The sequence below is a fragment of the Strix uralensis genome, chromosome 13, assembly GCF_047716275.1.
Source record: "Strix uralensis isolate ZFMK-TIS-50842 chromosome 13, bStrUra1, whole genome shotgun sequence".
Classification (NCBI taxonomy): Eukaryota; Metazoa; Chordata; class Aves; order Strigiformes; family Strigidae; genus Strix; species Strix uralensis.
This window is the reverse complement of record NC_133984.1, coordinates 17,890,484-17,917,784: the sequence shown is the minus strand read 5'-3', so window position 1 is coordinate 17,917,784 and position 27,301 is coordinate 17,890,484. Positions and strand designations below refer to the sequence as shown.

At 40.1% G+C, this 27,301-nt stretch overlaps 1 protein-coding gene across 4 annotated transcripts in view; it reads right to left on the bottom strand.

The window, feature by feature from the left end:
- TENM1 (teneurin transmembrane protein 1) overlaps nucleotides 1-15,827 on the bottom strand; it is a 348,074-nt gene extending 332,247 nt beyond the window's left edge. For all 4 annotated transcript variants that reach the window (XM_074882528.1, XM_074882531.1, XM_074882530.1 and 1 more), the window contains exon 1: nucleotides 15,105-15,827. The gene's annotated coding sequence lies outside the window, so the exon portion shown is untranslated. The remainder of the gene's footprint in view (nucleotides 1-15,104) is intronic.
- Nucleotides 15,828-27,301: the final 11,474 nt, after the last annotated feature.

The following is a 27,301-nucleotide window of genomic DNA, read 5'->3' as shown; positions in this document are numbered from 1 at the left end:
TTTAATATTCAGTTTCATTTGGAAAGGAAGACAACTACTAAGGGTACCCTGGTACCATAACCATGCCCTTTCATACAAAAGACTGGGCTCTCAAAAGCTTTATTAAGCCAGATCCTTAATATTCTTTTAATGCAATATTTTTAACTGGTATGGTGCTTATGCTTGCAGAATGTTTTGATGCATTTACATTGCATTTGTGATTTAATCTACAGCTCTACACTCATCCCTTAGGTGTGCAGTAATCCCCACTGTTAAAAAGGCAAAGCAAAACAAAAAAGCTGAACACACACTATTTAAGCAATCTATTTCAAACAGATGTCAGAGACATATATTTTATTATTTCTAAATTGGACCATTGATCAGCAAGATGATGAGCAAAGAAAAAGATCTGCTAGCCTAAAATGTGTGACTCTTATTTACACTGCATTTCCAATCAATAAGGTAAAAACATTACTAAAATGTGAAAAGTCATGGTTTTGATTTACTGCTGTTTCTCATGTTTGGGTGTGAAGTCCACCACCACATCAAGCTAGAACTGTTTATACTTCACACACTATCACTTTGCCACTGTAACATATTAATGTCACATTAGTTATACAGAAATGGTTCAAAATTTTTAAGTTCTAATAAAGGTGCCAGACATCTCTGGCTGACTGGCACAGTTGTATTTTTGGTCATTATCCGCAGATATTAGCTCATCCTGTAAATACCTTGCACGTTGACAGCAATTGTTATGATGAAGTAAGAGCTAGCAAACACTTGATCACAGCTTTTGTTTGTCTATTTTTTAAAAATAGGTCTGCACTAGAAAGATTTAATATCCTTTACTTATCTACAAGCAAAAGCACATGTGGAGGAGCAGGCAATACACATTCTTCTTGTATCACTCCTGTATTTGATCTTGAGTAATTTCTTTTAAACATGAGAACTTAACTTGTCTCCATCTGATAACAACAGAGACAGTACATTTAGCATCCAACATGATGACGTTTACTGAAATGTCAACAGTTACTCATTAAGAGTGACTTATGGCAGCAAGAAGGGCGCACAGCAAGCTCACTACCCTGGACTTCAGGAGAGCAGACTTTGGTCTCTTCAGGGATCTGCTTGGCAGAGGACCATGGGATAAAGCCCTGGAGGGAAGAGGGGCCCAAGGAAGCTGGTGGCTATTCAAGGATCACCTGCACCAAGCTCAGGAACAATTCAGCCTGTCAAAGAGGAAGTCAGGAGGCCTGCATGGATGAACAAGGAACTCCTAGACAAGCTCAAACACAAAAAGGAAGCCTACAGAGGGTGGAAGAAACGACAGGTAAGCCTGGGGGGAGTACAGGGAAACTGTCCAAGCAGTCAGGGTTCAGGTTAGGAAGGCCAAAGCCCTGACAGAATTCAGTCTGGCCAGGGACATCAAGGGCAACAAGAACAGCTTCTATATGTATGTCAGTGATAATGGGAAGACTAGGGAAAATGTGGGCCCTCTCCAGAAGGAAATGGGAGACCTGATTACCCAGGACATGGAGAAGGCTGAGGTACCCAACAACTTTTGTGCCTCAGTCTTCACCAGCAAGGGCTCCAGCCACACCACCCAAGACACAGAAGGCAAAGGCAGGGACTGGGAGAAGGAAGACCTGCCCACTGTAGAAGATGATCAGTTTTGAGACCATCTAAGGAGCCTGAAGGTGCACAAGTCCATGGGACCTGATTGAGATGCACCCACGGGTCCTGAGGGAACTGGCAGATGAAGTGGCTAAGCCACTATCCATCATATTTGAGAAGTTGTGGCAGTCCAGTGAGTTCCTGTGGACTGGAAAAGGGGAAACTTAACCCTCATTTTTAACAAGGGAAAAAAGAAGACCCAGGGAACTACAGGCCTGTCAGTCTCACCTCTGTGCCCAGTAACATCGTGGAACAGATCTACGTGGAAACTATGCTAGGGCACATGGAAAATAAGGAGGTGATTGATGACAGCCAGCATGGCTTCACCAAGGGCAAATCCTGCCTGATGAATTTGGTGGCTTTCTACGACAGGGTTACAGCACTGATGGATAAGGAAGACCAACTGATGTCATCTACCTGGACCTGTGCAAAGCTTTTGACACTGTCCCGCACGACATCCTTGTCTCTAAATTGGAGACACACAAATTTGACACATCGACCACTTGGTGAATAAGGAACTGGCTGGATGGTTGCACTCAAAGAGTTGTGGTCAACAGCTCAACGTCCAAGTGGAGAGCAGAGACGAGTGCCGTTCCTCAGGGGTCGGTGTTGGGACCGGTGCTGTTTAACACCTTTCTTGGTGACACGGACAGCGGGATTGAGCGAACCCTCAGCAAGTTTGCCGACGACACCAAGCTGTGTGGTGCAGTCACATGCTGGAGGGAAGGGGTGTGCCATCCAGAGGGACCTGGACAGGCTGGAGAGGTGGGACCCTGCAAACCTCATGAAGTTCAACAAGGCCAAGGGCAAGGTCCTGCACATGGGTTGGGGCAATCCCAAGCACAAATCCAGGCTGGGAGAGGAGTGGATTGAGAGAAGCCCTGCAGAGATGGACTTGGGGGTTGTAGTGGATGGAAAACTGACTGTGAGCCAGCAATGTGCGCTCGCAGCCCAGAAAGCCAACCGTGTCCTGGGCTGCATCAAGAGAAGTGTGGCCAGCAGGTCGAGGGAGGGGATTCTCCCCCTCTACTCTGCTCTCGTGAGACCACACCTGCAGTTCTGTGTCCAGCTCTGAGGCCCTCAACATCAGAAGGACATGGACCTGCTCGAGCGGGTCCAGAGGAGGCCACGAAGATGATCAGGGGCTGGAGCACCTCCCTTATGAGGACAGGCTGAGAGAGTTGGGGTTGTTCAGCCTGGAGAAGAGAAGGATCCCGGGAGACCTTATAGCAGACTTCCAGTACTTAAAGGGGATCTACAGGAAAAGTGGGAAGGGACTCTTGATCAGGGGGTGTAGGGATAGGATGAGGGGTGACGGCTTTAAACTGAGAGAAGGTAGACTTAGATTAGATCTAAGGAAGAAATTCTTCCCTGTGAGGATGGTGAGACACTGGCACAGGTTGCCCAGAGAAGCCGTGGCTGCCCCCTTCCTGGAAGGGTTCAAGGCCAGGTTGGACGGGGCTTTGAGCAACCTGGTCTAGTGGAAGGTGTCCCTGCCCATGGCAGGGGGGGTGGAACTAGGTGATCTTTAAGATCCCTTCCAACCCAAACCATTCTATCATTCTGAGTGGAACTGGAATAACTAGCACTTCAAGGGCCTTATTTATATTGGCTTAATAATTTATGGCATGGTAGTAATAAGTAATGATAAAACACAATACAATCATATGTCTGTGAAAAGTTCTGAAAACATAACACAAATTTTTAAATCACCAACATAGACATCTACATTCTAGTATTCATCTTCTGAGAAGTATAAAATCACTTTTTATTTAATTTCTTGGACCTTGATTATTTTTATGAATTTGCGCATACAGTCTAAGTTTAATGTAACTGCACGTGTGTATATATACAAGACAACTACCAGTATCACTCAGTTTCCACAAATTTGGCATTTCTAGATACAGTTATGTCTGAAAGCACACACGGCTAATACGTAATGGGACTCCACATGCGGCTCCATTCAATACCCAAACAATCGAACTCAAGAAATCCAACGTGTAAATAAGTTCCATATTCAGAACAGAGAACATGTAAGTCTTTTACATCTCAGTTCTCTTCTGACACGCAGTCAGAATCCAGCTAGACTGGAAACAACAGCACTCAACTAACATGCCCGCTCTGTGGAAAAGGGCGGGCTTATTCAAACATCCTTGGGTCAAGAAAATAAGGAAAAGGAGTATCAAAGCTTACTCCAAGACTACTCAGCAACAGGAAGATGAGAAATGGCTCATCTCCTTGCACACCAGAACGCTCCTCACAAATTCATCTTTTTTTTCCCTTAGGGACATTTTATGAAGATTAATTTCTATACCTTATTTCATTATTATTCAAGAAAGAGCTTTAGATTTTCTGTTCAAATGTAACACCATCAGTTAAGTTACAAACTGCATTTTTAGGATGCATTTTCCCCAAGATTTTAAGACTCATTTCAGCTTTTAAAACACCTTGAAATTACTCTCAATGTGGAAGTTACAAATAAAGGAGTTAGCATTTTCATCCTCTGGATAGTATTTTTTCCTGACATTCAATTAACCCTGTATCACTGATATTAGTATTTCAATTTCCATTGAAGTTACATTTCTGGTGCTTTTTTTGTTGCTCAAACAGGTTTTTAAATTTATTAAAGGTACATTAAGGTAAAAACCAATGGCATTTAATATAGTGAATCAACTGAACAGGTAACACCTACAAGCTAGTGAAAAAAGCAGAGAAGCATCTAAATTACATCTCCTATCAAGTATAAATACTAGTAACATTACTGTGTTACATAATGTTAACTGCAGCTGTAATTTCTACATAAAGATTTCCACATTATATTATACCAAATTTTAAGATGGATGAGGACTTTCAAGCAAATATCTTTAAACAAACAGAAACCATCGAAACATCAACAAATAAAAAAGATGCAGCTTTTCTAAAGTTAGATGGCAATGGTAGACATTAGCTTCATCCACATGAAATGATTTTTAAGCCTACCAGTAAAGATTTTTTTTTTTTAAGGAATTAATATTTATGTGGTTTCAACCATAGGCAAAGATGAATGAGTACTGAAATCTGTTCATTTAAGCATGCTCTCCTCACCGTGAAATGCAATAGGAGATTCTCAAGAATAGACTTATCCAAAGTGCCAAGATAAGAATATAACCAGTATCTCCTTTTTACTTAAGCAGCATCAAAACCTTACTTTCCTTCCAGTGGAAGTACCATTTAACATAATTTCCCTCTACTTACACTTTCCACATTTATGTGTCTCTCTTAGCTAATTGTTTGACTCATAGAAAGCAGAACAATATTAAGATGCAACATATTGAATATTCATTTTGAAGAAGGCAGACACCACTCACAATTCCATTATCGTTACTGAAACCTGCTACAGCTGTACTAGGGAATACTTTCATGCTATGTAAAAGCTCAGCCAAATATTACTAGGCTGTACCCTTGGCCAAGAAACAATCAAAAGTTAGTTAAGTTGGTAAATTGGGGAGGGGGGCAAGTCTACCTCTAACTGATTTTAATAAACTTTGAATATGCCACTTATCAGTTCTTCAGCAAGATAGTCAACCTTTCCAAGTAAGTATCTACCTAGCAAAATGAAGATAGAGTTCTTGGTGAGCATCACTGGAAAACTGTGAAGATATAAAAGCACTCAACAACATAGTGCTGGCCTGGCAGAATTATCAGAAAGGTTGATGTGCCAGTGGCTGGTTGATCAGCCTGTTACCACAGATTCATAGATCTGCATATTAGCTAGACTGAATTAGAGCTTTTTATTCTCTAGAGGGATCTCCATTCAGTCATGTAAATGACAAACCAGCATCATATTGACATAAACGTAGAGCTGGTAATGAATGACAGACTGGATAACCTGCTATAATTTTTCCATATCAATATACCATAAGACTAAATCAACCTCTATAAGGGAACAATAGCATCACTTTAATACGTGTCCACTTAGGATTCCATATAATCCTACATTATAAAAAATAAAAAAATTTTTCTAAACATGGTATTTTATTTCAAACAACAATTTTTAAAATTTATTTATTCATTAGAGAGGACTGTAGTCAAACACTGAAATCAACAACAATGGATTAAATTCCCCTTACTACTTTTACATTGTGATATTTATTGGTAACTTCTGCATGGGTTTTACATAGTAAGTTGTAATACAGAAAGAAACTCCTTATGAGAGGAGCACAAAAATCTTGGAAAATTTAAAGTTTGTACACTGCGATTGTAATTGAACTTTAAAGGTAAGCACAGCGAAGGTGGCAAAGCAAACGCCGCATCTCCTTTTCTTAAACAGTAAAGCAGCTAAACAGAACAGTGACTACTATATGTAAAATTGCTTACACCAATCTTTGCTAAACTACAGTCTGACTTTATCCTATTTTCACTAATTTCAAAGGCAGAAAATCCTGTAAACTCCAGTCAGTGAGATCAGGACCAGGCCTTTAGAGAGAAACCAAAACTATATTAAAGCCTGTTTGGTCTCATGAAAACAAACTGTTTTCATTTGTTCATTATTTCAAGGGCAATATTTCAAAATTAAAAAGTAGTTTAAAAAAAAAAAGAAACAAAACTCACTCTGAACAATTCAGTTGCACAGCAAACATAAATGGCACCACATACAGAAGCACTTTTTTTTTTTTTTTTTTTACTATAATGATCAACAATTTCACATCAATAACTAAATCATTTTAAAATATTTTTGGGATTGTAATATATCCACTTCCTAAATCTTCTATGATTGAATTCAATTAGTTAGGTCCTGAGAAGCTCAGAAACGTTTACTTGAAGATAATTGTTGTGATACTGATTTACAAGCTATAGCTTGCTACAGTTCCATTAGATTACCACACATGGGTTACCACGCATTAGATGTGGTAACAACTCATGTACATACATATAAAGACAATAAATACATTTTGTACTAAGAATAAAATACATATATTAATACCTAGGAGATTCATTTTAAAGCTCTTTTGTGTGCTATTGCAAAACAGGGCTAGGAGTCTGAGCTGGGCAATCTTTTAGCTGAATAGTTTCATCACTAAATAATACTGTTTGGCACTGATAAAAAAAAATCTGTGAATTTTGACAGAATTTGGCAATTTTCTTCTTTCTTTGTTCATGTCAAAACAATGTTTCTTCTTTAGAAATAAGTGAAAAGAAATTTTATGAAATTCTTTAGAATTTTTCATTTTACATCACCCAATGGAGTGTTTCTCAGTCCCAGTTTCTTCATTTGCTCATGAAATAATCTTCAAATCATTCCTGGTTTTGGTTCTATTCCCAATTCTAAGATAAAGAGATGGCATTGGACGTAGGATGTCAAATCTATGTCTCTCTCCATAATCTTTAAAGATAGACCATATTTGCATTCTGTAGAGCAGACATCAGTAACAAAGCACACAAAAAAACCCCAAGCAAACAAGAAAAGAGAAAATGGGGCATCTTTCCCTAGATTCACCAAATGGACTGAACAGTTTTTTCTCTTATCAGGAGGTGCATAAGGTAAGCCATTTAATTTCTACCACTTATTTTTATTAAAAAAACCTGTAAAATCAAAAAAAACCCCTGAAGCATCCATGCCTACCGTTAAAAAAGAGCAAATTGCCAAGCAAAAAACCCAACATAACTCAACTGCTAATAGCACTGACCTTGTTGATATATTATCTAAAAGAAGTCTCAAAACAGCAGTACAGGAATTTACAGTAATCTCTCATGTAAGTTACAGGTTTGCACTTGGGAATGGTAACATCAACATATAAAACAATTTCCCATGGTCTTTAGCTGCTACTCTAGAAAGCTTAGTATGAATTGCTCAGAGCAGTTCAATACAGCTCATATATGCTTTGTGATTTCAAAATTCAATTTTGTAACTCATAATCAACTATGAAAATATGAAGCGAATATGAGCAACATTAAAATGCAATTTCTTCTTACTATTGACTACTTATCAACTGACAACTTAGTCTGTTGAAATTAAAACAATTGGTATATTTTATGGTGATTGCTAAAGCTGCTGACCATAAGTAAAATTATTGTGCTTTATAGACTTAAAAGCCTCTTAATCTAAGCAGCCAATTTAACCTAACATTTCTAAAGACAATGTAACTTTATTTAAAGTGTGTTAATGAAACATTAAAAGCTTGCACAATTAAATTATAGTTGAATATGTTCATCTTAACTCTTCCCTCCAGTATGTCTGCAGAGATAAGAATCTGCTTTAGTTACACAATAAAATTGCACAGCATGTCATAGAAATGACGGCTATCTATCTACATTTACAAAAGTTCAGATGAAAGATATCTTATCCCTTCCCTCTCACTCCCTGCTCAAACCGTTAGTTAGGCAAGCAAACCAGCACCAAATCCTCTGCTGAACCACGTGGTATGACTTCACTCATGAAATCAGCGGCATATTTCCACCTAGGTGTCACATCAGTATAAAATGCCTATTTACACCCATGAGAAATTGGCCCATTTCCTCTAGTTAACACCTTATTAAATAAGCATTACCAAAACATTAATTCTCAAAACAGTACTGCAAGGTTCAAACAACAGACAGAGGTAAAAGTAAAGTTCCCACACTCATCTTCACATGATACATCTTTGGATTTTTTAATAACCAAAATAGTTGCTTACTACTAAGATTTACTCTTGTACTCTTTAAAGACATTTAGTCCACAGTTATTCTGATTTATTGAAATGTATGGAATTTGTGGAAATCCACAGTACAGCTAATGGGTTGATAAAACTCCAAACGTTTGCGTTGATTACACTGTAATAGAGGTAAGCTCTCATACTCTAGCAAACATACATGAAAATGCATCGTGCAGATAAGGAACACCACCATTTGTGGACACCAAATCATTTGGACAAATGCAAGAGCCATCTTTTACAACAATACACAGAATAAATTTTGCAGATAGTGGTATCCAAGGCGGTCCCCATGTATTAACCTAAAAACTTCAATGACCAAAATTCCATTTCATACACAAACCAGGACATCTTTGCTGATAAAAGTAGCTAGGCTACATGCTGTAAAAGCCATCTTGTCCTAGGCGAGGGAAGATCTAGGTGCAAACTCTGACTATAGGGCTTTTCTTTTGTAACTAACTGCCTACCTATAACACAAGGAGAAGAAGAAAGAAGAAACAATACCAGTCATTATGCCTACAACCAGATGTTTGTCACTTAAAAGTAGTTAATAATACAAACTTAAACAAGAAAAATATATTAAGATACGCATTTAAATGCTATTTTACTAGTTGAGGGCACAGCGTGGGCTCTACATCAAAGAGAATGATTTGTATTTTGTACGGGTGGGATAGAATTTTCTTGTAGGAGCTGAAGTACTAATAAAGAAGAGGGAAAGGGAAATAAAGACTAAAGCTCGCAAAACCACAGAGGTCTCAATTCAACACTGACCTAACATTAGAGAACCTGGTATGAGGCACTTCCTCAGTAAAAAAATGCAGTAAGGGTGGTACTTCCTTTCCATATTCAGATCTGGGTAAAAACATGGAGGAAAGAGATGGTGGAGAAAGGCTTACCTCTGGGAGAGTAAGTGGAGGTAAGGGGAGGCTGATGATGGGCAAGATCAAAGCTCTGAAAAAGCAGCTGAAATCAGAACAACATGGATTTCAAGTCACTGGACTTCACAAAACAGAAGGGCTCGACATGATGATACAGAGCCCTGCAGAAAAGCAGACAACATTTTGGATTCATTGGGAGCTCTGAGAAAAGAGCTGGGGGATAAACTGGGGAAAATGAAAAGAAATGAAAGTCAGCTCATAGGTGCATCTATAACCTGGATGTACAGAAGGTGAGGGATATTTAGTTGTTAGGGTTTATAGAGCACATCAGGTGGTTATGACAGAATGAGACCTGTAAGCATGGTTCTCGCATGTTGTGAATGGGAAGGGCTAAGAGCCGTGCAGAAATGGGAGTAAGAGGAATCTGAAAAGGAACAGGAAAAACTGGTGAATATGGCAGAGAACGAAGTCAGAAAAACACAGCAGTTGTTCGGAGCAAGAAATAATTTGGTGATACAGGGGCACCAGAAGTACCCATCTATAGGAAAGCAGTACAGTCTTCAGAGGTGAAAAGGCTCTATGGTTAGTGGTACACATGTGGAAGACAGAATTTGAAAGAGGAAACTTCTATATGAGGAGTAACAGATATTCCTGCTGAGGATGGCTTATAGGAACAAGCAGGAAGGCTTGTATCCAGAACATCAGGAAGCCCGTAATCAGCAATGCTGCTTCTGCATTCATTTCTTTCCCAGTGACACCTCCCTGGTCCAATAGTTGGCCAATATCTTGTGTAAGAAATGAATTCAGAAAAAAAAATGGGCTGCACAGCTAAATCCAAAAAATCATATCACACATCAGAGTAGCTGAAAAAGAAAGTGTCGTCTGTAACAAAAACATGTGTTATGAGAAAAATAGTTTACTTGTTTGCTTTTTAAAAAAGGTATCTGCGATGTTTCAGATAAGCAACACAACCTCCATCAATCTTTCTTATTCCACAAAAATGGAGCAAGAAAGTCTCACTCCTCCAACCAGTACATGAAAGCCCCGTCATACTCCCTACTCTGCTGTTGGCTGCTACCACCTTTTGGAACCATCTTCCATAGGATCAGAGCACTGGTATGAGGAAACAGAGAGTAGGACAGTCAACCACCTCCCAGGTTTGGATTATCTACCAAGCACAACAGTCCACCACCCATTACCATGGAAATGAGTGGAACTTGCAAAGTTCCACTTCTTGAATTTCTTCTATTAGATAAACAAAACATTCAGTTTACAATCATTAATATTGATTTATCATTAGAAAAAGTAATAGTATTATTTAATAACAGTACCTTAAAAGGAGTGGTCAAGTTATTGATACGCTACTCAAAGCAAAGTCAATACACTCACATTCACATATGCCATCTAAAAATTTTTACTCCTGAATTACTCTGTTCTCACTAAGTTTCTGTAGTTAATAGGACTCAACACAAAACTCTTTGGTAGATGAGGCAAATACACTACATGCACACACTGCAGCCAGTATTTCATTAAGGACTACTTAAGTCCCAAGAGACCTCTCTTTTAGTATAAGTTTCTTTAAAAGTTGCATTGCTATAAAACACACTGCCCTGCAACCCCAACATCAGTCTATGAACATGCATATGAACAAAATTATGCATAAACCAATTATCCCTTAGAGTAGAAAATTATGCAAGAGCAATTGCATGAAAATGTCATCCAAAATAGCATTTCAAATCTATCTACAGTCCTGAAACAGATACAGAAGAGACTATTTGCTTACAACCCTTTTCAGATCTAAAATCCAACATTTCAATAACAGAAACACAAATTCTTTAAAATATGTAAAAATGTTGTCAGTTGTTTAAGACCGACGTTCAGACAGAAAGAGCTGTACAGGTAAGACACAGGCATGCACTGTATAAAAGCAGAACTTTATACCTAAAACCTCAAATGCCTCGTCTTTAAAAACAATAAAGGAAAAAAAAAAGAGTTTATGGACTCATCATAAGCCTTAGCAAACACCCCTCTGCATTCAGGAAAACAAACAAACCAAAACACCAAAAATGCCAACAGCCTACAAGCAAACCAGAAAAATACATCTGTAATTTGGAACAAGCAGTACTGTCTACTTAAAAGAGGCTCTGAACTGGAAGAGTGCAGTAATTGCTCATTAAGGCTACAGAAAATAAGCACTGCTGAGTGAAGGCTTCCAAAGCAACAAGCCAGTGTAAGCCCAATTCAATACAGTCATTTTAATTTTAATACAGACAACACTAACTAGAAGCAATCTTGTCCCTCCAATCTTACACTACTTGTTTTTTAAAACTCAGAAATGAGAATTCTGTACTAGAAAGTAGGAAACAATACAACGATAGCCTCACACAGTGGCCTCGGCCAAGGAGGTTAATATCAAATATATGTGATTTCTGTTCTTTTAAATAAAGAAATTCAAATAAAACAGAGCAGTGCAACAGAGTGAAAACAAAGAAGGAATACTTATTTTCAATAATATACTCAATATACTAAAGTTCAAATCTGTAATAGAGAAACAGTATTAAAAAACCAAAGAGCTAGCTTTAAGTATCTTTTAATCAGATTGCAGATAGATTCTGTTAAAACAGTAAATACAGTAGTAAAGAAACTGACTTGTTTCTCAGTGTAGATTAGTCCACTGGATATTTAGTAAGTTTTTGTAGAGTTGAGTTTTTGGGTAGCCTTAATATTTTACTGAAAGAAGTTTTACAAAAGAGAGGTTCTCGTTAGAAAAACCTACTTATATTCATGTTTTTAACGTATATGTACATATTTCTATAAGTCATAAAGGATAGTCATACATATGCTGTTCTTAAAACCTCTAAGACTCTGTTTAAGATACCACCACGACCACTGTATTTGACCCTAAATATATTGTCAAAGGACTGGCTACACAGTAGCACCTAGGTAGAATGTTACGTATCAGCAAGAGGTAGCCAGTGCAATTGAACTCTCTTTGACTTGACGCTTTTTACAGTTACACGGTGTTGAACATTAACTCAGTTGTGCTGAAACTGTGAAACGTAATGAACAGACAAATCTAGATAAGCAAGTAGCAGACAAGAAATCAGAAACTCCTGAATTTCAGACATAGCGCCATCACCAATTTAATATTGGATCTCTAAAACATTTTAAACTCTAGTCCCACTAGAGTCGTTGTGAGATACTGCCAGTCATTGCGGCTGAAGCAAAGAAAGGGCACGCTGTTCTCCCAGTCTGTAAAATGGGAACAAAATGTATTCTTGAACAAATGAAGAGGACAGTCTTTCGATAACTAAAGCCCTAAGGTAATGATAAAATAAACAGCGTTATTCTTCTTACATTTTTCAGATTAAGATCAGTTAAAAATTCAATCCATACCATTTATACCTCATGAATCACATTGAAACAATATCCTGCCTGCTCCGATTGACATCAGCGCCAATCCTCAGAATTTCTTACCTCAATGAAAAGAAGACAGTTTACACTCACCTATTCCTAACCCATTACTGCAGAGCAAAAATGTTGCATATCTCCATACACACGTGACTACGGGCACATGTGTAAGCAACCATGTCGTTTCTTCAGTTTTAAAGACTATCATCTTAAATTATGATGCTACATCAAATGAGTAATAATAGATTTCCCTTTCTTTTCTCACATGACACTGCTTTTATAGAACTCTGAATACATTTCAATGGCTTTTTCATACAATATTTTCATTTACTTCCCCATTTGACTACTTGAGATGTTAAGAGCAGTAATTTGCATTCCCACATTCTTAAGAGTTGCTTTTAATAAGAATTTTCTATTTTTTGATTTATATATGTCATTTAAATATCTAAAATTTGGCAAATGGAAGGCACTTTTCTCTGTAAAAGAAAAGACTTTTACTTAAGTATTTGAAATGTAGTATTCCTGTTGTAGGTTCTTTTTTTTTTTTTCTTTTTTAAGATCAGACATTCATAGAACAAAACCTATTGGGAACGTGTTATTCAGAAAAATTCTAATCGTTCCTTGAAACAAAACTGATATAACAAAAAAAAGGCAACACCCACAAAGGTTCCTACATCCCCAAGCTGTTAAAAGATTTGAGTTCTTGAAACAAGCCCAAACCCCCAAAACATGCAGTTGCATTAAAAATACATTAACAACTTCTGATGATTTCATTCTATCAATATATGATATCTATAGGGAAAACAGCAATTAGTTTATTAACAACCCTGTATTTCATCTGAGGAGGAGTGTTTTGAAATTAGCCCATAGCATTGCAAGTCATGCATAAAATAAGCTTTGAAAAGAAACTATGGACAAGAAAGAAGGAAAACTATTGGGCTGGGTCTCACCTTCGGATGGACAGCTCTTCCCCTACTACAGTGTGTCTTGCTATTTGTGATTCACAGTGGTCTCTACAACAGTAGGAACTCCGTACTTCAAATATCAGATTGCTCTACATTAAGCTTCACAATTAACAGCTAAAATACAGGCACTAGGAGCGGTGGGGTTTTGTTACTGCAAAAACATACGGAGATATAGTAGATGTTTGAGATGCTTGCCCCACCACACGGACAGTTGGTATTTATTTCCATAGTACAGGGTATCTGACTCGTTAATTATCAGCGAAGCATCAGCACGATGAAGATGGGTATCTACAACCTCTGGATATTCCGAACACAATCAATTAAAGGCTATCACTAAGATAGCTATTACACAGTCTGAAAAGGGAGCATATATTTCAGTCAAAGAAGGGCGGAGCGGGGTGGGGGAGAAGTTCTTGCCTTTGATTTGAGAATTAGCACATGTAAACCCCACATCTGCTAAGGTAAACGTGGTGACATTTAACACAGTAAGATCTCACAGTTAACACTGGAGCAGCAGAGACCTCTCTGCGCACCACGGCGGTATCAATCGCCAGCCTGAGCACCCACCGACAAGCCTAAAGCCTCGGTCACGCGCTACAGCTGTGCGGTATTTAGGGAAAAAACACTCGAAAGCAGCAGAGCGGTGCAAGGGCTGCACGCACACCGTGCCCGAACCTAGAGACTACTGGATCCCACGGACAGGAGAACGGACTAAATATACGTTTAACAGATGACGTCTGAGAAGCAGCGAGAAACGAGGCAGCGCCGTCCGCCAGCGGGGAGCGCGCGCGGCCGCTGCCCCGGCAGACCCCTGTCACCCCCGCGCGCACCGGGGAGGCGGCTTTGCACCGGAGCGGCCCGGCCGCTCCCGCAAGCGCCAGCGCGGAGCCGGGGCGCCCCGCGGGGGCGGGCGGCGGTCCCCCGGCACCGCCGCGCCCCGCCTACCCCCGCCGCCCCCCGCGGAGAGCCGCGCACAGGAGCCGCCGCCGCCGCCCCGCTTCGCCTCAGCCGCGGACGGGGAGCAGCCGCCGCCCGGCGCGAGCGCCGCGCCAAGCCACGCCGCCCGCGGCAGCCGCGGGCAGAGGAGAGCCGCCACGGGCGCGAGGGGAGCGGGTGCCCCGGCCCCGCGCGCAGCCCCTCCGCCGGGCGACAGCGCGAGCGCCCCTCGCGCGCGCAGCGGCAGCGGGCGCCGGCAGCGGCGGAGCCAGCCCGCGCGGTACCCGCACACCGGCACGCGCCGCCGCGCAGCCACGCGCCTGCCGGCCCCGTCCGCCCGCGAGGCTCCACCGCACACGGGCGGGCGCACGTACGCACCCAGCGGCGCCCACAAAAAAAAACCCCAAAAAACCGAAAAACCCACCCAAAAGCCCTCTGAGAGCGCCCGGTCGCTCCCGCTCCGGCGGGGCAAGGCGCCCGCGGCGGGGCCGGGCACCCCCTCTCGCCGCCCCGGCACGGCCGCCGCCCGCACCCCGCGAGAGGCGAAGTTCGGGCGCCCGCGGCGCCGCTCCCGCGTCCCCAGCAAAACTTACCGAGCGCGGCCACCGGCTGAACTTTCAGCAGCGCCCCGGCTCAGCCCCGCCGACGGCTTCTCCCATCGCCTCTAGGTGCGGTGCCCGCGCCCCGCTCCCCGGCGGCTGCGGCGCGGGCGAATATAAATCCCCATTGCCGCTGCCGGCGCCTCGCGGCTTCCCCGCAGCCCGCCCCGGCCCCTCCGCCCCGCTGAGGGGACGGCGCCGGCTCCTGCTGCCGCGGCTCGACCCGCCGCTAACGGAGGCGGCGCGTCAGGCTGGGAGCAGCCGAGGCGCGAGGGGAAGCGGGGCCGGGCTCGGCGTAGCCCCGCCGCCGCCGCTGCTGCCGCCACCGCCGCTCCTCTCCGGCGGGTGTAGTGTCAGCGGCGCCGCTCGCTTTCAGGGTGGGTTTTTGGTTTTTTTTTTTCTTTTTTTTTTTTTTTTTTTTTTTCCCCTTTTCGGCTCCTTCGCTGTTAATGAGCATGCCCGGGAGATCTGCGCAGGCGCGTTACCGACCGCCGCGCCTCAAGTCGCCTCGCACCGACCGCCAGCGCGGGCTGGGAGGCGAGAGCTGAGGGGGCGCGAGCCGGGGCAGGGCGGCCCCGGGGCGGGTGGAGGCGGCCGGGAGCAGCGGGAGGGCGGCGGAGCCCTCAGGCGCGAAGCTTTCGGCAGAGTTGGAGAAGTAGCGGGGCGGGGAGGGCGGCTGCGCCCGTCTGAGGGAAGAGGACCGGCCCCGGCCCCGGCCCCGCGGGGACGGATCGCCCGCGCTGGCCCGCGGCTTCTCACGCGAGCGGGAAAGGGAGGGAACAGAAATAACGCTTGGAAATAACGCAGAATACCTCCGTCTAAATAATTTACCTTACCGAGGATGTAAGATTGATAGCGGAATCAAGGCTTGGGAGAGAGGTGTTGATTTATAGATGGTGCTTCAACCGCTTTCCTTTCACGAGCTGAGCTTAGTAAGGTGGGGATCTCCTGTGGCCACCTCCCTTAACGGTCTTGGTGCAGGGGAACTTCATCTTCTGGGGATGATCTCGATAATTAAATCATTTATACGGTGTGTATCTTCAAGACAACGTGTAAAGGTGTTTACAACCTGCTTTTTCATAACAGCTAGATCTGCATCTGCAGTTGTAAAGATTTTATTGTGCTGAAGAATCCTGGGAACTGGCAAAGGTGGGCCTCTGAGGCTGGACTCAGCTCATCAGTCTGTCTCCATCCTAGTTTAAGTTTACATGCATAGTGCATGCACGTACCTGTCAATTTCTTAAAATCACTGTGGTTGTTTACATTATTTAGTCTGTGCATTCAGCAACAGGAACACACTGGGAAAAAATGTGTAATTCACAAGTCCTGTTATTTCTTTGTAAGTTTCTGCATAGACCACCTGAAACTGAGTTTCTCTTCTTACTCTCTACCATGCCCCTGGACATACTTCATTTAGTCGGTTAGGTTATGCTGTTTACAAAAATATTTGGGGAAAAGCACATCTTGAAGAAACAAAAACATTTTAAGAACTGTCTCTTAAGAGAAATTATATTTTTGGTTATTTAATGTCTTGCAGTGCATAAATATAGCTAAGACCACCTGTGATTCTAATATGCTGCTGCTAATACATAATTTTTCTGTCATTTTTAACATTTGCTCTTTGAGACAACTCTGCCCTGATCTTGCTCGATGAAAAAATTCAGGTGCCCACAAGAAATCTTAGTGAGTCATTTTTTCTTGGTTCTTCAGGTAAAAACACCGTTAGGGTTTTGATACTCAAAATTATTTCCTGCCAATATGAGCAGTTTGTAGGGGGCAAAGGGAAAAAGAAAATTCCTCACTGAACAGCATTGCAAAGGTGATGAAGGAACTGACCCAAAATATGCCTCCTTTTCAAAAACATGTATATTAGTACCTGTAAATATGAAGCAATGGAAATGCATCTCCCCAGTTTTGTGTAGGCTGCAACGCAATTCTGAAAAAAGTTGTGAGATTTTAGTAATTCCAAGGCCAGCCTCTTTGAAAAACAAGGGGTGAGAAGACGAAAGATGAGGAACCAGAAAGATGATAGTTCAAATCTAGCATCAAAATTGCTGCTTACATGAATGACAGTACTGATTTTGTATCTTCCTTTCTAGAGCTTAGGTATTTCCTTCTGTTCTACAGATTTCTAAAGACACAAATTTAAGATGAAGAGGTTGGTCTAGTTCTTCAGAATGAAATCTCCTTTCAGCAATACTCTGGAAATCTAATTCTGTCCTTCCTAAGGAAAGCACAGCTGTAAAGATCCTGAGGTAAGTATAAAGTTGTTTAGGAAATCCATTTGATCTTCCTTGGATTAAATGCATCCCATGCAGCACAAAGTTTCAAACTACTGCTATACATTACTTTCTTGGGAAGACTGGAAGTAACAAACCAAACCAATTTCTCATGAGTCTTGAAGCCATTAAACAAATTTCACCATGAACTGAATCTAAAAATCAATTATTTTAAGTCAGAAGAGTCCTCTCTCAAAAGTTTGCTTCAAATATCTGTGACCTAGTCCTGGTAGGTGGAATACTTCTTCAGCAGTATAGATCAGTCATGAACTATTCTAAGCCTAAAGAGTAAATTTTCCTTCCCAGGTGACATGGTTGTTTTGGTTTCTTCTCTCTCTGGATAGACTTTAACATTTGCTTTTCATTAACACAAAAATTAGATACCACAGGCTGAACATGGAAGTAGTTCAAAACCAAAAAAAGGTCTAGAATGAAGTTGATATGTTAGTGACAGAAACATAAACCAAGACAGCCAACCAGTCTGGGTTCCAGATTTTAAGATACTACCATAGTCTAGTAAATATTGCCCTGCTATTAGCAGAACAAGATCACACATTATTATTAATGCTTCTGCTTAGAATGCTGTGGAGTTGCCTATTGTAGTCATTAAGATAGAGCAGTCATAAAAGGATGGCAGCCTCATCAAGGGAAGATGCAGAAGGATAACTGGTGGAGGTGGACGTTCAATCCCACCTTTGTCTCTTCAGCCACTGCTGAGATAAATGAGCCAAAGTTGATAAACTCAGTAGTGGAAAATTGTTGCCAGAGGTCAGGTGGACTATCTGGTATACACGGTAATTTCAAATATCCATGGGATGCTCCCTAGTAACTTGGGGTTAGGGAAACCAAAAAGGTCTGCTTGGAGTACCATGCAGGTATTAAGTATTAGTCCATCAGAAAGGTACGTAGGAAGGTGTGAAACTTCAGGTATATTACATGCTTGCTCCAACAGAACTAGAAGCAGATTCCAATGCGAGGCGAGACCCCTTGGATAATGAGAGCATTTCTTTTAGAGGAAGTACTGCAGCAGAAGGAACAGATACAGATTTTTCTAAGAATCAGAACAAAGATTTTTATAACTGGCAACAAGAGCCCTTAAACACATCAAACCTAAAGGTACCAAATACCAGAAGTGCATTGAGCAACAAAATTTTGACACTCAGATTTCTCAAGTGTGCTAAAGTGGCTTAGAAGAAAGTGATGGATAAAATATTGCTAGATACGCTAGTGCCAAATGGCATTTTCTTGAGTAAGAACGTGTTGGTTTATATAGTATTGCAGCTGAATGCACTAAAGATTTTCTCTGTAAGTAACAAAGGACAGTATCTCTGGTGCATAGCTGCCTTACTGGTCAATGCAGTGCTGATGCTAAGGACTTGCTTGACACCTCCTGGCTAGCTCAGGTTCAGAAGAGCTGCCTGAGTGAGTCATTGTCTTTAACTGGTAACTGAGTTACACTGAAGCACTGGTTTTAAATTATTCTCATGCCTCCTGTGGGAATGGAGGTCGTTGCCTGCATTGCAACAATCTCTGTTGAGACCTGAGACACAGCTGCTGGTCTCACTGCTGAATAGGATCTTTTCAAGCCACCTGGAGTAGGGTATCACCACACCTACCAGAGTTCTGTCAGCCTGCGCGTCCGAGAATGATGCTTGAAACTTTCTGGTTTTGCCTCTTATTCTTTAAATCAGATGAAGTCCTCAAAAACTTCTCTGGAATTTTGGGGAATTTTTGTAGTTTATGAGACTGCTCCCTAGACAACTAAGGTAGGATAAAATACCTCCCTAAATAACTGAAGTGCTTGTTTGGTGTGCCATTCATGGAAATTGCTCCTTCGTACAGTTAACAGGCTCCAAACCAGAGAGGACAGAAGTCAGCCAGATCCCAGTGCTGTCTGTGCTTTCTAACATAGTTTGTTTGAAATACAAGGGTTGACTTCTTTGGTTTGGTCTTTTCAACAGACTAAGAGAAAGCTGTTTTAAAAAGGAGTTGAAATATTTACAGTAAGTCCCATAATATTTGTAGGAAACTACCCAAATATGAAGGGCATTGAGATCCCAGCTGTCTGCCAGAAAGTGACAGAAGGGACTGAGTAGCACTAATAACATTGCCCTGCCCTTTATGTAACAGGCAAAAAAATTATAGGGACATCTGAGGTATTGTCAGGCTCCAAAAGGACACTGTTGAGGAAGTTCTTGTGTACATCAACATGGGATCCCAGCCATACTCCAAAAGGTTAAATTACTTTTAAAATCCAGTTGTTTATACTCAATAAAATTAATGAGACCGATCTGCCATTCAGAGTTGTACATACTGGTTTTGGAACATTGCCATTTTTTAAAATTATACCTTACATCAGTCTGATGCAGGTGCCTATGAGGTGTGGGTGTAACACATGATCAAAGCATAACAACAGCAGTCCACCTTTACCCAATGTGTATTCGCTTTGACAAGGCACAGGTCATTACACAAACTGAAATATAAGGGAGAATCAGGATCCTTTTTTTATAGTTATGAGTATATTACATCATTATATATTTTTCTAGCTATGTTCCTGCTGAACAGAAAATTGATACATTCCACTAAAGTGACGCACAGACACAGTCTTGCCCTTAGTCTGGGAGTATTCAAATTTCTAAAAGATTAGGGAGGAGAAAGTGAGGCATGAAACACCAGTCAGACGTTTTCACTTTCTGGACCAAAAGAAGGATCCAGAAAGTAGGGAAAGTTGCTGTCCTATTTCCTTCTCACTGAGAAGAGCTGAATTTCGTGAAGCTAGACTAAATACACGTAGCTATAGAAAACCATATATGAAATTCTACTCCTGTATTATTACCAGCTCCCGGCAAGAACAGGTTTTGCCCCAGACTTTCTACCAGAAACTGTACATCATGTAGTAGAGCTAAGAGAGAAGTAAGTAATTGCAATTTATGGTGGGATATCACTTTTCAGAAGTCGTACCCCCAGAACCAAGAAAGTGACTAAAGAGAAGTTGATATTTTTGAAAAGGAAATGAAAACCAATGTATTTTGGTAGACATCTTGGTGAAAAATATACCAGAAATAGATTTGTTTACAGAACAGTTTGTATCATTCAAAAGACTGAAGAAAGCAACACTGCCTTGTGCCATGTTTACAGGCTATGAAATAATAATACAAACATATGATATTGACTCTCTCTTCAAGGCTTTCCATCATTGTGTGATGCCTGTCTCCTTTGCTCACTTTTTAAATTTTCAAAGAAAAGCCTTTCACAGTTTGTACAGTTTCACATCCAGAAAGAACTGCTGTAAGTAACTGCAAATCTTCTTTCAAAATTCATTTCTAAACTGTCTTGTTCCAAGATGCCTACCAAAAACCTGACAGCAGTTAGGCTGTTCCTGAGCTGTGACCACCCCCTAGCACGTTGACCAAAACTGCAAATTTGTTTCCTGAGAATGTCCCATCTATCTGGACGAATCGATTGTTCTAAACTTAAGGTGGCAAAAAAATATGCACCTTTTCTACAAATATGGCTCCCTCGTTAATACGCAGAAGAAAGAACAGAAAAGTTTTGCAATTTTAATGGCTGGAGAGGGGTGTTACTTATTTTCCTATCACATGAACACAAGGTGGTGCTAATGCTCCTGTCACCAGTACCGTCGCTTCCCCAGTAAGCCTTACTCAGGTGATAGTAGCTGATGTGTAACAGGTGTACCAGACATTTAATTTTCCTTAAATTAATTATAAGAAATAATATCCATTAAGATAAAACGTTTCGTTAAACTCTTGTTTTTGTTTTGATAAACTGAAAAAAACCTCAATTTCCAATTTACATTGAGAAATATTTTCTTCATTGTTTTGGTTTGAACCCCAGAACCCTCCAAACAGTCCAGTTGGATTCCCAGCTTCCCTTCAAGACCCGAATAAAAATGAATTCTTAGTCAAGAAAGAAAAGGAAAAAAGCTTTAAGAGCATCCATTCTTTTTCAGTTCTTAAGAAAGAACTAAAAAAAAAAAACAAAACCACATGAAATGAACATGTGAAATATATAAATAAGTATACTCCCAGATAATTGAAAAGAGCTGGAGATGTGAAAAGATCAGTTTAAATGCTTTTCTGCTCTTACGGGAAGTCCTTTGGTACTGCAGAAAGGTGCATCTAAACTAGAAGATTTTAAGAAACTTCCACTAAGAAAGATGACTATTAAAAATCATAATTGAAAAGTATTCAACGAAAACGTTTATTCCTGCATATGAATACATGCTGAAAGAGGTTTGAGTCTAGCAGCTTGTCCATTAGAATGGAACTAAGGTACAGCACTTTTGAAGAGAGATAGCAGGGATCATTTTTTTTTCCTAAATAAAATATTAGGAAAACTTCTCACTGCGTTGAAAGCCGACACTGAAGAAGATAGGGAATGTAAAAAACAAAGGCGTGTTTCACAGAGGATTTTGGATCCGTTGTTTCATCAACCTCATGGTTAGCCCACAGTGTAATTTATTGCATGGGAAGGAAATCATACTAAGGATCTTTTTTCCAAATATAATGTATAAAGTCCCTTCTTCCATAATTCTCTTTATCTGATAATTACACAATTATTGTGTTAGAGAGCAATTCTGACTCACAGTGCAGTGCAATATTTTGAGGCGTTTGAGAGCAAACATACTTTATGAAGGATCATCTACCCAGCCTGCTGCTCTCTTTTCCCGTTCCCTTTTATTACATAATACTCCCCTATGTTCCTGCTGCTTTTCTTCTTTCTTGTATTTTTGCTGATCTCTGTTGCTCATGTATTTACTTTTCCCTTAGGAAAATATACAAACCCAAGACCTAAATATCTTAATCTCTTCAGCTTAATTAGACATGAAAGTAACTCTGGCCTCATTAAGAAATGTCCTAAAGCAACAGGTAAAATGGAATCAGTTGAGTCTGAAATCTCATTCAGAGATCAGCTTGTCAGACAGTCCTAGTTGTTAAAGAAGCCTGGGATATAGCTACGGTAGAGAAGAGAAAAACTAAACGCTTAGTATAAATCTCAGTGGAAGAGATGACTAATTAGAGATAATTATACACCGATTTCTTGCATTAAAAGTGCTTTAAAACATAAACATTCACATTTTACTTAGGCTCCCAAGTGCTTCCTAGGAGGCAAGCTTGCAAAAAATCTTTTACATAATGTCAAATGCTTTTAAACCAAATGATTTTTAAGAGGCATCTCACTGAAAATTGTGATGCCTTGAATTTTCTTGTTCACCTTCAGTTTAGTAAGAAACTGCAATAAAATTTATGGCCTAAGTTAGTATCCTAATTGCCCTGTAACAAGGTAGTCAAGAGTCATGCAGTACTGATTTGCTACCGTTCACTAGCAACTTCAAAACCTGTACCCAAAATTCACTTGATGGGAAGACACTGAGCTGTCTTCAGAACTGAGGTCAAAACCATCGGAACAGTGATAGGGGACATCAAAAAGGATGCTGTGCTAAAAATGTATCATCTATGAGGATTAAAAAAAAACCCCCAAACTTAAGACACAATCTATAAGCAAATTTCTGGGATAGTTATGTAAAATTCTGACAGCCAGTGTAGAAAATTCTCTTAGGGATCTTCATCCACTAGTACTACTTACACTGGAGCAAACAGAGAATTTCAAATTTTTACAATGGAACTCCCTTTTTCTTTCAGTTTTATATTTGTTATCAAAATCTATCACATGACTCCCACAAAATCTTCAGGTCAATAATATACTGTGAAACTGGTTAATGTACTTTTTTTTGAGATAATAACTTAAGACACCACAATTCAAAGGACAAACATTTTTGAGGTTTTGCACAGTTATCATGCAGGTGTTCAGAAAAATCTGTATATACTTATGTATTCAAGATTCTCTGAGAAGGAGTGCCAGTTTTTCATCTTCTAAAATACTGGCAATTTGTAGAGTTCATTTTGGAAAAAACAGGAACATACAGCATTCATCCATTCATCCATGTAGTTACCTGTCAGATTCTTTATCTTATTATTGCACATTCATGTCAGAAAAACATTTACTGTCTTTATGAACAACCTGAACAATATGAACAGTGTGAATGCACACTCAGCAAGTTTGTGGATAACACCAAGTTGCAGTGAGTGGTCCATGCACAAACCAGGGCTCGCAGGAACCTTATGAGGTTCAGTGAAGGACGACACAAAGCCCTGTATGCGAATGCAATACTGTCATGCACCTGTACAGTCCAGGGCCAGGGCAGAGAAAGCAGCAAGCACCTGGGGATCCTGTTGAACATATTGGAAGAGTCAGCAAAGTGTCCCTGCAGCAGAGGACAACAGCTGGCCAGACTGTATCCAGCAGGGTCTGCTGGGAAGCCATCCTGTGCCTCTCTTCTGGGACCAGATCTGACATACGGTTTTGAGCTCCCCAGTACAAGACAGACATCCACTTTCTGGAGTGAGAGTTCAGCAAGATGAGACAGGACAAAAGGCAGCAGACACACATTAGAACATGAGAAATTCCAACTAGATGTTAGGAGAAATGTCTTCACCATGGGGTCATCAACTACTGGAAGAGGCTGCCTGGAGAGGTTATGGGTTCTCCACCTTTGGAAATATTCAGACTTGAAAGAGCCAGGCTCCAAGTGGGGGTTAGACCAAAAATTTCTTGAGATCCCTTCCAACTTAGGTTATCTTATGGTCCTATGATCGATCACTTTTTTCATTACACCAAAAACAAAGTAAAAACACTTGCATATAAAGCCTTCATGGTCTCTACATTTATAATAAACTATTCTGGACAACTTTAAACCGAAACAAAATCTTTCAATTGATTCAACCCATTCTTCCAATGAGATAATAGTCCTAAATAGCCACAGAAAATACAAAAGTTTTTTAAACACTTCACTTGAACCTCAAAAAGTGGAGTTTATATCATCATTACCCTCCAGTGAGTTACTGTCTTCTAGTCAGGGTCACTGCTATCAGCATATAGTGAAGGAGAGCAGCCATTCTGAGTAGGTAAAGAATTAAAATATGTAAATAGTCATAACAATAATGAATGTTTAATCACTGTGAAAAGTTTTAAAAGGAGCAGCTCCTTAAGTGTACAAATGTCAGTTTTTATAATTCGAGTTGGTACTTTGGTAATAGCCATGTCAATAGGTTGAATAGTAGCACATGTACAAGGTTAATATTCTCACTATTTATCTTATTTTCACTTGCTTATCATCAGAACACACTGCCGGTGATGATGGGGATAGAGAGTCAACTAAAGCGAAGAGTGTGGACACTCACAATCATAGAAAACGCACTGCAATGAAAATAAATACTGCAAGGAGCTATATGAATGTCAGGAAAAAGCAATGAATTTGCAAGATTTGTCACACCAGTAAAAAGCAAAATAAGAAGAATATTGTGGCCACGTTTGCTCTATAACTGTATTTTAAGCAGAAAAAAATCCTTTTAGAGGCAGCCTTCAAGACCACGGAGTTAGACAGCTATTATTTATCTGACAGATAATATTAATCTGTAATTGGAAGGTGTCTGAGTCTTACAATGTTACAGCATATAGAGTGTTACAGAAATATTCTGATAATTATTATTGCAGTTTGGGGGTGCCAGGTGCAGAAGACTGGCTCCCCCATTCCTTAGTACATTTTTAACTAAAAGTAATGTGATGAGAGTGTTAGTATTCAAGGCTGCTAGTTCTTCTCTGCTAATTTACATTTATATTCTTAATGTCTAGATTGAGCCTAGGGAAATTTAAAACTCTATTTCATTAATGCTAACTTCTACAGAAATCCCAATATGCACAGAAGTTCCTAGATTGCAAGGCTAGTTAGATGAGAATGCAGAAGCTAAACATAATTGCTGGGTGGTTATGATAGTTAAATATGTACTGTCAGTTTTGACTTTTGAAATCCCTATAGATGTAAATCCACTGTTCTAAAAGTTAAAAATATGAAGTAACAGAGTAATGGATTAAAATATCTTTAAAACAAGAGTTTTGAGTTGAGTTTAAACTCTTGTTTGTGGACGTGTCTTAAACTTACGGCATAACAACATTGTGTTTGGCTTTTTCAGGAGAAATTTCTGTGACGAGTTAGATAATTTAGTCTCTCTTTTTTTGGCTTTTGAATGGATGGCAAATTACTAATACGTGTGCAGCCATTTTAACAGTCCAGATTGGGTTGTGTTCTGGCAGGCTTTTGTGAAGTGCTGCAGTTTTACAATGCTAATGCAGCATTAATGTGCGCCCATTTACTGTCTGTCATCAGCTCTGTGCAGAAGGTTCTGATGCAACTTCTTCTTTAAAAATAACCCATTTAGAGATCTGGATGCAGAGATCTTGGTCACCTGCAGAAATCCCTGCATATATATATATATATATAAATATATATATAAAAAAAAACCATGCCTCTCGGTGCCTGAGTTTTGTCTAAACTGGCTATGTTACTTTTTTTCCTGCAAAGCTGAACACTACCTGTTTTTATACCAGTCAAAATGAGGAGTAGGAAACAGAGTAGAGGCATACTGAATCTACACATCTGATTCAGCAATAATTGGCTCAGAATGAATAAGACTTGCTAATTTTGTTATACAGTGATTTAGTGCCTTAGGTCTACCTGCAATTTCTGCCAGGCACATTACTCCAAAACTTAAGTTCTAAGTTGCCTCAACCTTATGGAACCTACATAATGCATATCCATTCAAAAATAAATAAAGCATGTTTGCTTTAAGTGATCAGAAAGTTCTGCTTTGGTCTAGCTCGTATCCATCTTGCACAGGTAAGACTGCACTAGTATGAGACTGTAGAGAATCAGACCCAGAATAAATAAATTAAAAGTGATTATAAAATATGCATGGGGCATTTATGTAAAACCATATTTTCTGCTAGGTAATCTCTTATGGAATTTATAGTACAGTATATCACCAAAGAGAGAAACTGGAGAAAAGGTTAATAGCTGGACTAATTATAAATCCAGATATATATAATTCAGCCTCCTAAACAGCATCATGCCCTTGCGGTTTGAGTAAGAAGTTATAAGGGAAATACTCTTTTGGAACCTATTGGTCTTTTCTGTAATATTTATGAGTATACTAGCATTTAATTCATTATTTATAGGTTTCTGACATGCATCTCATTTGTTTGATATATAATTTTTATTAGTAGTACTTTGTAGACAAGCAAGTACTTCAAGAAAGCAGAATATAAAGTAAATCTGCAATAGCCTTTGGGAAAATGTATTAAGTATGTAAACCTGACTAAATAATGTGTGGAGATATGGGACAGTACGTTAAACTTACAATTCTGCTATAGCTGAGGTAAATTTTAATGTTTGTGTTATTCATCCTAACTGCAAAATCTTTAATTTTCATTTTCACTATACAGCAATGGATAAGAAACACAGTCATTCTCATGCGAAGGAGAACTAAAATACCATAGAGTTCCCTCATGCTCCTTTAACCAAAGGCTTCTTTATGTTGTTTGTATATTGGATGGGAAGAGGAGAATTGGTTTGAAACAATCCAGCATAATATTTGGTGTAAAAACTAATGACTGGCTGGAAGGTCTGTTTATGAATGAGTGAATTATGTACAATTTAGCAGTTTACAAACTGATAAGCACACACACACACATATACACGTAACAGGAAGCAGTAATGTACTGTAGAATTATTACTACACATCTGTGGTCTGCAAATGGAACATAAATACGGTAAAGCAGCTCAAATAGCTTTGAATTGTAACTTGGGATGATGGGACCTTAAGCCTATGTACTGTTTAAAAGAGACTGATATCCATCTGTGGAAACACATAGGAAAGGTTTCTGGTGTGAGAATATTTAGATACGTCAATGTAAGTACAAAAATATAGAAATGCTATGAGTCATGAATAGAAATAATAATAAGACATAGGCCCAGTTCAAAGATAAATGGAAAAG